Source organism: Microtus oregoni, unplaced genomic scaffold, assembly GCF_018167655.1.
Source record: "Microtus oregoni isolate MIOR12 unplaced genomic scaffold, Mior012 000083F_ref0000379, whole genome shotgun sequence".
NCBI lineage: Eukaryota > Metazoa > Chordata > Mammalia > Rodentia > Cricetidae > Microtus > Microtus oregoni.
Window position 1 is genome coordinate 331,480 of NW_024544543.1, and position 12,642 is coordinate 344,121.

At 39.4% G+C, this 12,642-nt stretch overlaps 1 protein-coding gene across 1 annotated transcript in view; it reads right to left on the bottom strand.

The window, feature by feature from the left end:
- LOC121441908 (tubulin polyglutamylase complex subunit 2) overlaps positions 1–12,642 on the bottom strand; it is a 59,287-nt gene that overhangs the window by 13,952 nt on the left and 32,693 nt on the right. The window lies entirely within an intron of this gene.

A 12,642-nucleotide genomic window follows, 5' to 3' on the forward strand; every position in this document is an offset into this window, starting at 1 on the left:
TCAATTGGCCATATTTTATAGCCAGGCAAGGCTTCCATTTGGTAGAGTTGTTGGCTGAGAAGGTCCTGTGGAGATCTCTAAACAAATCATGCTGATGTTAGGACAGAAGTCACCCTCTAAAACTGATAGTGGGTTGGGGGCATCGGCAAGGACACTTTCACTCAGCTCACTGAACACAGAGAGGTTGAGCTGGTGTGGGCTTGGAGCCTTCAACCCTACATTCTAGTGTCTTTGGTGTGAGAAGGTAATGTGTAGGCTGTGCAAAGAGAAACCTGGGTACCAACCCAGCCACAAACCTCTCCATCTACTACCTCTCCTGCCTGCAAGATGTGCTGGTGCGGTGGTGGCACAGAACATGTGGGAGCGGCCAACAATTGTTTGCTTTAACTTGAGGCCTACCCCACGAGAGAGAACACATGCCCTACACTGCCTAGATAGCTTGGAACCAGAGACTGGATAGCCCAGAAACCAAGGATTGGTGCCTTGTTCAGTTGTCATCAGAGAGGCTTCCTCCAGTAGCAGGTGGGAGCACATGCAGAGATCCATCGTCAGATATTACATGGCGGGGAGAATAAGGAGGCAGAGAGTGTCTAAATTGGAGGCCTCCATCACGTCTGTCCCTTTGGAGATAGGGAGACCCTGCAGAAGAGGAGTCAGCAGGGATGGAGGACACTGGGAGAACATGGTTCACCAAATCAACTAAGCAGGGTTCACAAAGACTAAATAACATGACAAGCACGGGGCCTACATGGGTTTGCACCAGGTCCCCTGTGTTTATGTTATGGCTGTTAGTTTGGTGTTACTGTGAGACACCTAACAACGGAGGTGGGTGTATGTATCTCTGACGATTCTGCTTGCTTCTGGGACTCTTTTCCTCCTATTGAGTTGCCTTGTCCAGCTCTGCATGAGGGCTTTCACCTTGTCTGTCTCACCATCATCTCTTGGAGACCTGCTCCTTTCTGAGGAGGAAAAAGAAGGTGAGTGAATCTGAGGAGAAGGGAGGTGGGGGAGGGGAACTGGAGGAGTGGAAACTGAAGTTGGGATTATTGTATGAGAGAAGAATCTATTTTTAATAAAAAAAAAGTTAGCATAAAAGAAATAACTACAGAAAGGTTGGCCCATTTGCTGACAATCACATTTCTCATTTACCATGTTTATGTGACACCTGATCAGAGAGATGACTCTAGATAACAGAAATATTAATTTTTATTGTAGAATTAAGTGACTTTTTTTAGAAATTACAAATCCATTGCAAAATACAATTATATTAAATAGAACATTAATTTCAATGAAAAAACTAGAATTAATTTAATATAATTTTGGGGTTTAACATTTTCTGTGAACTCTCTGGCTGCTTCAATATACAGATGACTCACACTTGAGCTTCAATCCATGTGAAGAGTTGTTTCTTCTAGTTCATGCTGCCTCCTTGGTTACAGCCTTTTGCAGTGCCAACCCAAAGAGTAGAGTGGTTTTTTAATGGGGACCACCTTTCACAGGCCCTGAAATCCATCTTCTCTTTTGGCTCAGTAATGGGTACATGTTCAGTTTTTCAGTTGCATACTGTCTCTTGTGAATAAGGACAGTGCACCCTGGGCAAAGCCAGTCTTCACTGTAAGTATTCTCTAGCTTCTTCCAGACATTGCTTTGATGTTTTTCTTCATCATGTTGGTAGCTCTTAGATGTTTTTAGGAAGATGAGTTTTAAATGCTGTCCCACTTTGCAGCTTCAGCAGGAAGGCTGTTCTCAATCACCCACTTGCCATTACCTCAAGAGGAAGTATCTTCACCAGTTTAAATGTGCTCCTAAAAAGTAGGATGCAGGTAAGTCCTGCTTTTTATTTTGGTCTAATAGAATTTTTTCAAAAGGGAGATTCAATTTAGTATTACTTATTACAATGATTGATCTATTTCATTTTATTCCATTATGTTTCTCATTTTATGTTTTCTTCCTTTTCCTCCCCTTTTAGACTGGAGATGCCAATATAGTGTTTTATTCCTTTACTGTATCAAAGTTACTTAAGTCACTGTCCTCCCCAAATTAGAGTTGGTAGGTCATAAAGAAGTGGGAAGCTTATGCTTGTATCCGAGGTACAAACTATTAAAAAGGTTTCCTCAAATTCAAAGGTGTTCTTCTTATACCATCTACATGCATCTCAAGCATGCTTTATTTGCACACTCCCTTCATTTTACATATATTACATTTTTCTGTATTAATTTTTAAAAATAAATTCTTTAAGAGTGCAAAAATTCAATAGAGAATTTCAATGGCTATCTCTATCAATGGTTAACACCAAGTCTGCAATGGCCTTCAACCTGTTTCAAGGCAACTTATGTGAACTTCATTTTGTCTTTCAAAGCCCCTCCTTCCTGGAACTTTTCTGGGCATACCTGTGGCTCTGTTATAACCACAAGCCAGACTGGAATTCTATTCATTCCCAGATAACTTTTTTCAAGAGCCACTCTCTCTGTTGTTACTTTAGATGAATAAATAGTTAACTTATTTTTTTCTCACATAATTAGAACCATATGACTACTTTAATCAAAAAGTGCCAGGGCGTTTAGCTAAGAAGAGAACTCAGCTACCTTGTAGGTGAATTCTTAACTCATGGAAACTGTTGATAAACAAAACCAACAATGGATTTGTGTAGTTTCAATTCATTAAATTTGTGGTAATCTGTTAGGCATAGAAAACTGATACATTAAGGCACTGTTGCCCCCGATAAGGTGTAAGACTTCATTACTACAATAAAGGAAACCTTTTGCAATGCCAGCTTTGTCTCCATTCTCCTCGAGGAACAAAAACCACTGTTTGTGAGGGCTTCGGTTATAAAGTACCACCAACTCAGTGACCTAAACGGTTTTCTTGTCTCATAGACTTGGTGGGCACAAGTTTGAAATCCAAGGGCCTAGAAGTCACTCCACCTGAGGGCTGTGGGGAAGAATCTGTTCCAGCTGCTCTTCTAGCTTTTCATTTCTTGCTCAAGTGTGTGTGTGCATGCACATGCTCTTGGCTTGCAGAAAAATCACCCCTAACTTTGCCTTTATCTTCAAATGGCACTCTTCTTACATGTGCCTGTCTCCAAATTTCTTCTTTTTATAGCGTTTGCCCTGTTCCAGCAAGATCTCATCTTAGCCAATTCAAACTGCAACTTGAGAAGGAGGTTACACTGAAGAATTGGGATCTATGACTTGATATTGTTTCACGGAATGGGCTACAAATTAACCTACAAGACTTTAAGTTAGCTTCTCATTATAATTTTAGGTTTAACTAAAATAGGATAAATGTTTGAAAAATGTTCCTTGTATTTTCTTCAAGTTATATGCAACAGTCCTAGAAATTATGACTTTCTTCTTATAACCCAAAAGGTACATTTACTTTGCATATACAGGACTTTCAGTTTTCATTATCCCCCCCCCCCCCCCGTAACCACTAAATGTTTCTCACCATTTTCTAATTTCCACTATCACACACAAGAAACTCGATTAGTGTGTTAGCATGATTATCATTTCTTCACAAGTATAAAAGCTTGTCACCCTCTCCCCAGTAATCAGGGTGTACAAATGTCTTTTCTTTTTTTCTTCCTTCCTTCCTTCCTTCCTTCCTTCCCTCCCTCTCTCCTTCTCTCTCTCCCCATTTTGGATGAATCCTTTCAAATCTGTAGATACTTTCTTCTAAAGATCAAAAAGAACTCAGATTTATTGGTTTTAGTTTATTTTTATTAGTATTTTTCCTGAATGTGTGTCTGTGTACCATACACATGCCCTGGTGTCTGCAGAGTTCAGAAGAAGACATTAGGTCCTGAGAACTTGTAGGGATAAGTCCCGCCCCTTAGGGGGCGTGTTTGCCTCGGGCTAATGTTTGCCTTTATATTTGGCAAGCCTGCTCCCAGCCACTTCTTCTGCTTTCCTGGTCTCTGCTGGAACAGTGGTTCTGTAAGTCTATTTTGCCATTAAAGCTGTATATATCTTTTTACAATCTGTCTGCATTCGTTTACGCCGTTACATTTTTGGCGTCCAACGTCGGGCTATTTTGCCCCCGACTCAAGCGGGTAGCCTGCTAGCTAACACAGCACCCTCCTGGGTGCTGTTTTTTAGTTCGTGACTCCGGCCCCAGTGCAGAGTTCGAGACACACTCGGCCACACAGGCTCATTCTGCCTGCCTTGGCTAAGTTTGCAGCGGAATCCCACTGCCTGAATAAGCAGAAGCTCAAGTACCTGCGGTTTTGCAACAAAAGCTGCCACAGCGGCAGATTTGGTCTGATACAAAGTGACTTGGCTGGGCGGTGGTGGCACACGCTTTTGATACCAGCACTTGGGAGGCAGAGGCAGTCAGATCTCTGTGAGTTCAAGGCCAGCCAGGCGGTGGTGGCTCACGCCTTTAATCCCAGCACTTGGGAAGCAGAGGCAGGCGGATCTCTGTGAGTTTGAGGCCAGCCTGGTCTACAAGAGCTAGTTCTAGGACAGGCTCCAAAAACACAGAGACCATCACTGGCAGGAACCGATCATTGCAGGTAAAAAAATTTTCTTTTATAAATAAAATGTCTGAACATGTTACTGTTCAAGGATTTAACAGTTTTTTTAATTGTACCATGTGGGAGATTTTACAAGAGGTGTCTATCACCCCACATCTATGGATCCTTCTGGGATTCATAGTTTTCTTTGGCACTAAATGTTTGATAATAGAAATATGATAAAGTCTTTACGAGACGAATCCAGGATTCTTAAGGCAGAGATTGAACGCTTAAAAACAATTGAGAATGACAACAATCTTCTCAAGAATCAGTTTGAAGTTCTCCAGGCTGATGTTAAGGAGAAATTCATTACTATGGAAGAGGGAACAGCTGATTTGGATCGTAAGCTTCAGTCCCTTTCTGTAGGAAATGAAACATTAACTGAGAGAATCAAAACTGCTGAATGTGACAATCGGATTTTGTCTAAAGCTTATGACAGATTGACGGAAAGATTGTCAATACAAGAAGGCACGGTTTATGCCATAAAAATTATGTCCAAAGATGAGATGTTATCTCTAACGGACAAACTTCATACTTTAGAATCCTCAATGAAGGCGTTGGAACATAATTCTGGACAGGAGATTCAGACATTGCAGAAGGCAATGGTGAATAGAATTGAAAAGACTTAGGAATTTCAAAATTCTGATGAAGAGAGCAAAGGGTAAAAAGGCAAATTTTAACTACATCTGTGGGTAAATCTCTCCGGGACAATTTCCACAAAGCTCTACCTACAGCTCTACCTGCCTTTCCAGTAATAACAACAGAGAAGGTGATTGGTTCCAGAAACCCTAGGGTCATCAAGGAGGATACATGGGAGCCTGTCCGTATGAATGATCTCAAGGAAATAAAACAGGCTGTCATGACTTTTGGGATGCAAGCCTCTTTTGTTAAAGAGATTCTAAGATCTTGGGCCACGACAAGCAGAGCAACCCCCTCGGATTGGCTCCAGCTGAGCTCTGCGGTACTTGAGAGTGGACCGCAATTGAAATGGAAATGCTTATTCAGGCAAGAGGCTAGACTCTTAGAACAGCAGGAAAAAGCAAAGGGAATTGACATTTCCCTAGATAAAATTCTAGGTGAAGGGCTCTTTTCCGACCCTCAGGAACAAGCTAATTTAGATGAAAACACACTCTCCATGTGTACTACAGCAGCCTTAAGGGCTTGGGACAGGGTACAAGACCCAGGACAGAGAATGGAATCATTTGTCAGAGTTAAACAGGGTCAGAGAGAACCCTTTAGTGACTTTTTACAAAGATTAACTAAGGCTGTACAAATAGGGATATCTGACCCAGAAGCAAGACGTATAATGATCGAGTCTTTGGCTTATGAAAATGCAAATGTGGAATGCAAAAGGATGTTGGGCCCTTTAAAGCTCAGATCAGCGCCCTTGGAAGAATGGGTCTTGCATACACTCAATGTTGATACATTTGATTATGGCACTGAAGCATGGGTAGAAGAAGCAATTTCCAATGGTAAAAGGAGACACCAGAATACCAAATGTTTTAATTGTGGCAAAATGGGTCATATGAAAAGGAATTGTAGACAACAGATTTTCAGAAATAATAATAATAATAATGCATCTTTCATAAATAATAATAATAATGCATCTTCTAGAAATAACAGAAATAGGAGGACTCAGCCTTCAGGTTTATGTAGAAGATGTGGAAAAGGCAGACATTGGACGAATGAATGCAGGTCTACAAGAGATAGACAAGGAAACCTGATACAGACGGGAAACGTGAGGGGGGGCCTCACAGGCCCCCAGGGCAAACATGGTTCAGTCATTTCCAGTTTCTGCAGAGAATGTGCCTCGTCAGGACAATTAGGAAGCCCCATGCCTACTGTTACAAGCAATAATGATCAGAAAGATAAGTTACGTGTGTTTTGGCAAACTTCTATAAATGATCAAAGACCTAAACTGAGAGTGTGTGTAAATGGCATTTTTATTACTGGCCTGCAGGACACAGGTGCAGATGTAAGTATCATTACCCCAGAATCTTGGCATCCGTATTGACCTCTTCAGAATGTAAATGTTCAGCTCCTGGGAATTGGAACCCTATCTCGAGTAAGGCAGAGCAGGAGATGGGTTGAATGTATAGGGCAAGAGGGACAAATAGGAAAATTAAGGCCATATGTAGCCAATATCACAAAGAATTTATGGGGTCATGACCTATTACAACAATGGAATACCGAAATTAACATTCCTGCTACTTCTAGAGCCTATATTTCTGAGAATAATATTAAAAGATATTACAAATGGAGAAAACCGGCCATTCGGGCTGTACAAGAACAAGCAATTGATGTCCCTTCAGAGATAACAACAGCCTTGCCTCTAAAATGGTTGACTGAGAAACCAATATGGACAAAGCAATGGTCTTTAGCTGAGGAAAAGTTACAGGCTTTAGAACAGCTGGTACAAGAACAATTAGATGCTGGACATATAGAAGAATCTACCAGCCCTGGGAATTCTCCTGTATTTGTGGTTAAGAAAAAATCAGGTAAATGTAGAATGGTGACAGATCTCAGGGCCATCAACAAGGTTATTCAACCTATGGGCCCTCTGCAATCTGGAATTCCATTGCCCTCTTTATTACCAAAAGGATGGCCTCTCATAGTTATTGATTTAAAGGATTGTTTTTTCACTATACCTTTGCAAAAAGAAGATAGAGAAAAATTTGCCTTCACAGTGCCTACTTATAACAATTCTCAACCTTCGAGGAGGTACCACTGGACCGTTCTCCCCCAGGGTATGTTAAATAGCCCCTCCCTGTGCCAATATTTTGTGAACCAACCATTGCAAATAATACGCAAGAAATTTCCCAAATCTATAGTATACCATTACAGGGACGACATATTGTTATCCGATTCAAACACGGATACCTTGAACAGACTGTTTGAAGAAATAAAGACACTTTTACCTAAATGGGGATTGCAAATCGCTCCTGAAAAGATTCAGAAGGAAGATTCTGTTAATTATTTAGGTTATAAAATAGGTTTGCAAAAAATTAAGACACAAAAAGCACAAATTAGGAGAGGAGATCGCCTACAGACTCTTAATGACTTTCAAAGACTGTTAGGAGACATTTCCAGTCTATGACCAGCTATTGAAATAACACCTGATCTAATAATTCATTTGAACAAAACCTTGGATGGTGATAAAGATTTAAACAGTCCCAGAGAATTAACAGCTGAAGCAGAAAAGGAACTGACAATGATTGAGGAAAAATTACAACAGGCACATGTGGACAGGGTGAATCCAGAACTCGATTGTATTCTTGTCATACTACCATCAAAAATTTCTCCTACAGGAATTTTAATGCAGAGAGACGATATTATTTTGGAATGGATCTTTTTACCACATAAACCAAGTAAGAAACTGAAAACTTATGTGGAAAAAGTCTCTGAGTAAATTATAAAAGGCAAGCTGAGAGTTCGTCAACTAGCAGGCATAGACCCAGCAGAAATTATAGTGCCTTTCACTGCTGATGAACTAAAGAAATTATGGGAAGATAATGAACCATGGCAAAGAGCTTGTGCTAATTTTTTTGGGAGACATTAATAACAACTGTCCAAAAAGCAAGAGGCTTAACTTCATAAAGAGAACCTCTTGGATTCTTCCTCGAATCGTCCGTGATGCTCCAATAACTGGAGCCCGTACAGTCTATACTGATGCCAATAAATTAGGGAAGGCAGGTTACAAATCAGAAGACTTGGGTAAGGTGGAACAAAGTCCTTATAATTCTGTCCAGAAGGCGGAATTATATGCCATTCTTATGGTGCTAAGGGATTTTAAAGAACCTATTAATATAGTCACTGATTCACAATACGCAGAAAGAGTTATTTTACATATTGAAACTGCTGAATTTATACCTGATGATACAGAACTAACCTCATTGTTCCTCCAGGTTCAAGATTTGATCAGGAACAGGCTTTGCCCTATGTACATAACACACATCCAATCCCATACGGGTCTGCCAGGTCCTCTAGCACAAGGTAATGCAGAAATTGATCAATTATTGATTGGTAGTGTGCTACAAGCCTCTGAATTTCATAAAAAAACATCATGTTAATAGCAAAGGTTTGAAGAAAGAGTTTTCAATTACATGGCAACAAGCTAAGGAGATTGTAAAGAAATGCCCTACTTGCTCTTTCTATAACCAAACGCCACTGCCTGCAGGGGCTAATCCAAAGGGCACTCAAAGGAATGAAATCTGGCAGATGGATGTGTTCCACTTTACAGAATTTGGCAAATTAAAATATGTTCATCACACCATTGACACTTATTCAGGCTTTCAGTGGGCAACTGCTTTAAGTTCAAAAAAGCTGATTCAGTAATCACTCATTTATTAGAAGTTATGGCTATCATGGATATACCTACACAAATAAAGACAGATAATGGTCCTGCTTATGTCTCTAGGAAAATGAAACGGTTTTTTGATTATTACAATATCAAGCATGTTACAGGTATACCATACAATCCTACAGGTCAAGCAGTCATAGAAAGATCAAATTGAACTATAAAGAATATGTTGAACAAACAGAAAGGGGTGGAAAACACCCCCAGAAATAGGTTACATAATGCTTTGTTAACCTTGAATTTTCTCAACGCTAATGAGAAGGGAACAACGGCTGTAGAAAGACATTGGATAATGGAAAAGTCTACTGAACTAAATCAACCAGTTTATTTCAAGGATGTGCTGACCTCACAATGAAAGCCAAGAGATATGCTACGTTGGGGAAGGGGTTTTGCTCTTATCTCCACAGGTGAGGAAAAATTGTGGATACCATCAAAATTAATAAAGGTTCGGTTTGAAGAAGAGAAGCCACTTGGAAAAGATAAATAACAATTCTTTCATAAGGATGGCGAGCATACTGATGGTAAGAAATACAGGTAGGTTGGAGGCAGGGTTCTTTTCTTATCTCCACAGGAAAATACTCATCTTCAAAGAAATTGAGGGACCCTGAATATTTAATTACTGATGGATGGACACATTTTGTAAGTATTAATTTATATATATATATATGTCTTATTAAACATTTCTTTATAAATATGTAGAGCTGGTTTTGAAGTTGGACTCTGGCTCAGTCCCTCTCCAATTCCAAGCCTGTTAGTAAGAGAAAAACCCAGAGTTTCTGGAGTTTCTGTCTCATGTCAAGAGCCATGATATGGGACAGAAAGAAATATGAGTTTAGAAAACATCTTTGCTTTTCTTCATATCTATCATACTTTTCATTGAATATATCTATCATGCCTTTCATTGAATATATATATGTATGTCTATATATGTCTGTATGATTAATATTTAAGTTTTTCACAATGAACAATGAGTTTTTCCTGAAGTGACATTTGAAGTTTCCAGGAAGAAGATGGGGCCCCACAACAAAAACTCTACCTGGTTGATATGAAGTCATGATACTGATAGCGCTACTATAAGACCTGTTTTGGATACCAACTGCACAAGATGATCCCAACTTGGTTAGCTAAAATGGTGCACATCTTGTACAACATTCTGGCCAGACCTCCACAAAATACTCAGAGACTATTTGCAATTTTAAAAGACATTGATCTTGAAATTTAACCATCATTTTACTTTCACAGGAACCCCCAGAAAGAACGTCGCCCCCATGACAGCTGGAAGTAATTCTAGAGGACGACGTCCCCTCTCCCAGTTAAGTTTAACCCTGGGTTTAGGGACATCATTTAGGGGTTAGGAGGTTGGGGGAGGAATTTTATAAGCTCAGGGATCATTTTGAAAAAAAAAAGAGGGAATGATGGGATAATAGATTTATAATTGTGAGTTACTGCTTTTAGACAAATATATTGGTATCGATTCTTATATATTGATACAAAGTTAAATTATATTTACTATTGTATGCATGCATGTTTCTATCTCTGTTTAAAACATTTTTTATGTATTGACATATATTGTACTGATAAATATACATTGTATATATTTACCATATTGCAGTGTACATTTCTACCTCTGATTAAGATACTTATATAATGTTTGTGTATTGATATATATTTACCATATTGCAATGTATATTTGTACAGTGTTTATATTTGGAGGTCATTATCCTCATTTGTTACACAGTTGTTTATTGTCTTAGTCTTTAAGTTAGATAGATATTGAGAGTTATATAGATTAATAGTCATCTAAGTTTGTCATTTATAATTAGACTAATCAAGTTCTCTAGATATATAGAGATTATACTCAGTATAGATAGATAATCTTCAACCTCTTCAAAGAGCTGTAGAAAATGGCCTTTAATCTAACTCAGAGTTTCGTGATAGGGAGACACAATTGCTCCTGGCAACATGGCTCTATTCCCGAGAGAATGTTGAGCACCAAAGACACTCCACCTGGAGCCTTTCTATTTGGCAGAACTGGCCTTTGGACAAAGAAATGCCCATACCTCAACCACTGACAGAGATACAGAGCGTGCATCAATGGATAAAACAGGACTGTCATATCCTGCCAAGACAGGGTAAGATAGTTTTGGAAAGTTCCTTGCCTTTAATAATGGTATGTCAGTTATGTTAGGCCTTAGCCAAAGTTGGTTGACTCAACATTGCAAACGAGACTTTTGGGTGATTGCCCAGGTAGTCAGTTGTCTCTGTCAATTGTTGCACATTTTGGATATATCTCGTTTGTAAAGTAGTATTTATTCCCTTCTCAGATCTTTGACGGAGTTGAAGATTATATAATTGTAGTTACTCTCTACATTATTTAGACTCCTTGATATAGAATGTTTAGCAAAACTTTTGTTCTCAATATTGTTTGTTATATTTATTATTTGTTATTATTGTATATAGTTGTATTTGGTTTAGTTCTGTCTTATTTAGACAAAAAGGGGAGATGTAGGGATAAGTCCCGCCCCTTAGGGGGCATGTTCACCTCGGGCTAATGTCTGCCTATAAATTTGGCGAGCATGCTCCCAGCAGCTTCTTCTGCTTTCCTGGTCTCCGCTGGAATGGTGGTTCTGTAAGTCTATTTCGCCATTAAAGCTGTATATATATTTTTACAATCTGTCTGCATTCGTTTACGCCGTTACAAGAACTGAAGTTAAAATTGGTTGTGAGCCTAGCATGTGGGTGCTAGGAAGCAAACCAAGGCCCCTACCAGAAAAAGTGCTCTTACCTGCTGGGCTATCTCCCTAGCCCCCAAACCAACTTACTTCCCTTGTGTGTATGACTGTATAATTTTATGTGCACCCCTTGCATGCAGGTGCCTGCAGAGAGCATTTGAATCCCTGAAACTAGCATTACAGATGCATATGTGAGCTTCCTGATGATGTGGGTGCTAGGAGCTTCAGTTCTCTGTAAGAGCATCCTTAACTACCACCGAGGCATTTCTCTAGCACCAAAACATTCTCTTTTACTAGTGTTTACTTAACATGTTTCTTTCTCACGTCCTATAGTGATACCGAAGTCTAGACTACTGTAAAATGCATACACCCAGCAGAAACCAGAAGGCTGAGTGTTTTTTATATCCATAGGTATATAGGCACTGTGGTCCCTATTCCTTGTTCAAGTCTTGTGTGAAAATATCTTCTCTAATCTGATTCATGTCTTCTAATCTCAAGGAGAGTATAACCCTAGCCTGTCTATTTAACTACTTCTTTGCCTTTTAGAGAAGACTTAACATACATGTATTAAGCCAATGTAACCAATCTCCCTATCCTTGGTGATCCTATAGCTCTCTGAGTAACAGTCTCTTTTTTTCCAGTACCCATGACTTAACCAGTCTGTCCCTTGACCATTCTGGTACTATTATTTCTTGATCAACTGGTTATGAGTAAAGCCTTACATTATTACCCTTACAAGGACTTTGGTAAACCTTCAAGGCTTAGAAACAAGTTGTTTTCCTTTTCTTAATTCCCAATTCCACTGGAAGAAATAATTCTTTACAAATCAAAATACCCTCAAGATTCCCCTGCTTTAACAATGCTCTGGTCAATGGCTTTGGAGAACATGGTTGTTCTGATAAGGGAAAAATGGTAGATTTTGCCAAGATCCTTTCCCCTACCTTGTCTTTTCTTCTTCCCCAGGAGCAGAGACTTGAAGCCCATAGGTAGAGCCTATATATATCTCAACCACAACGAAAATCAAAACACAACACTATATC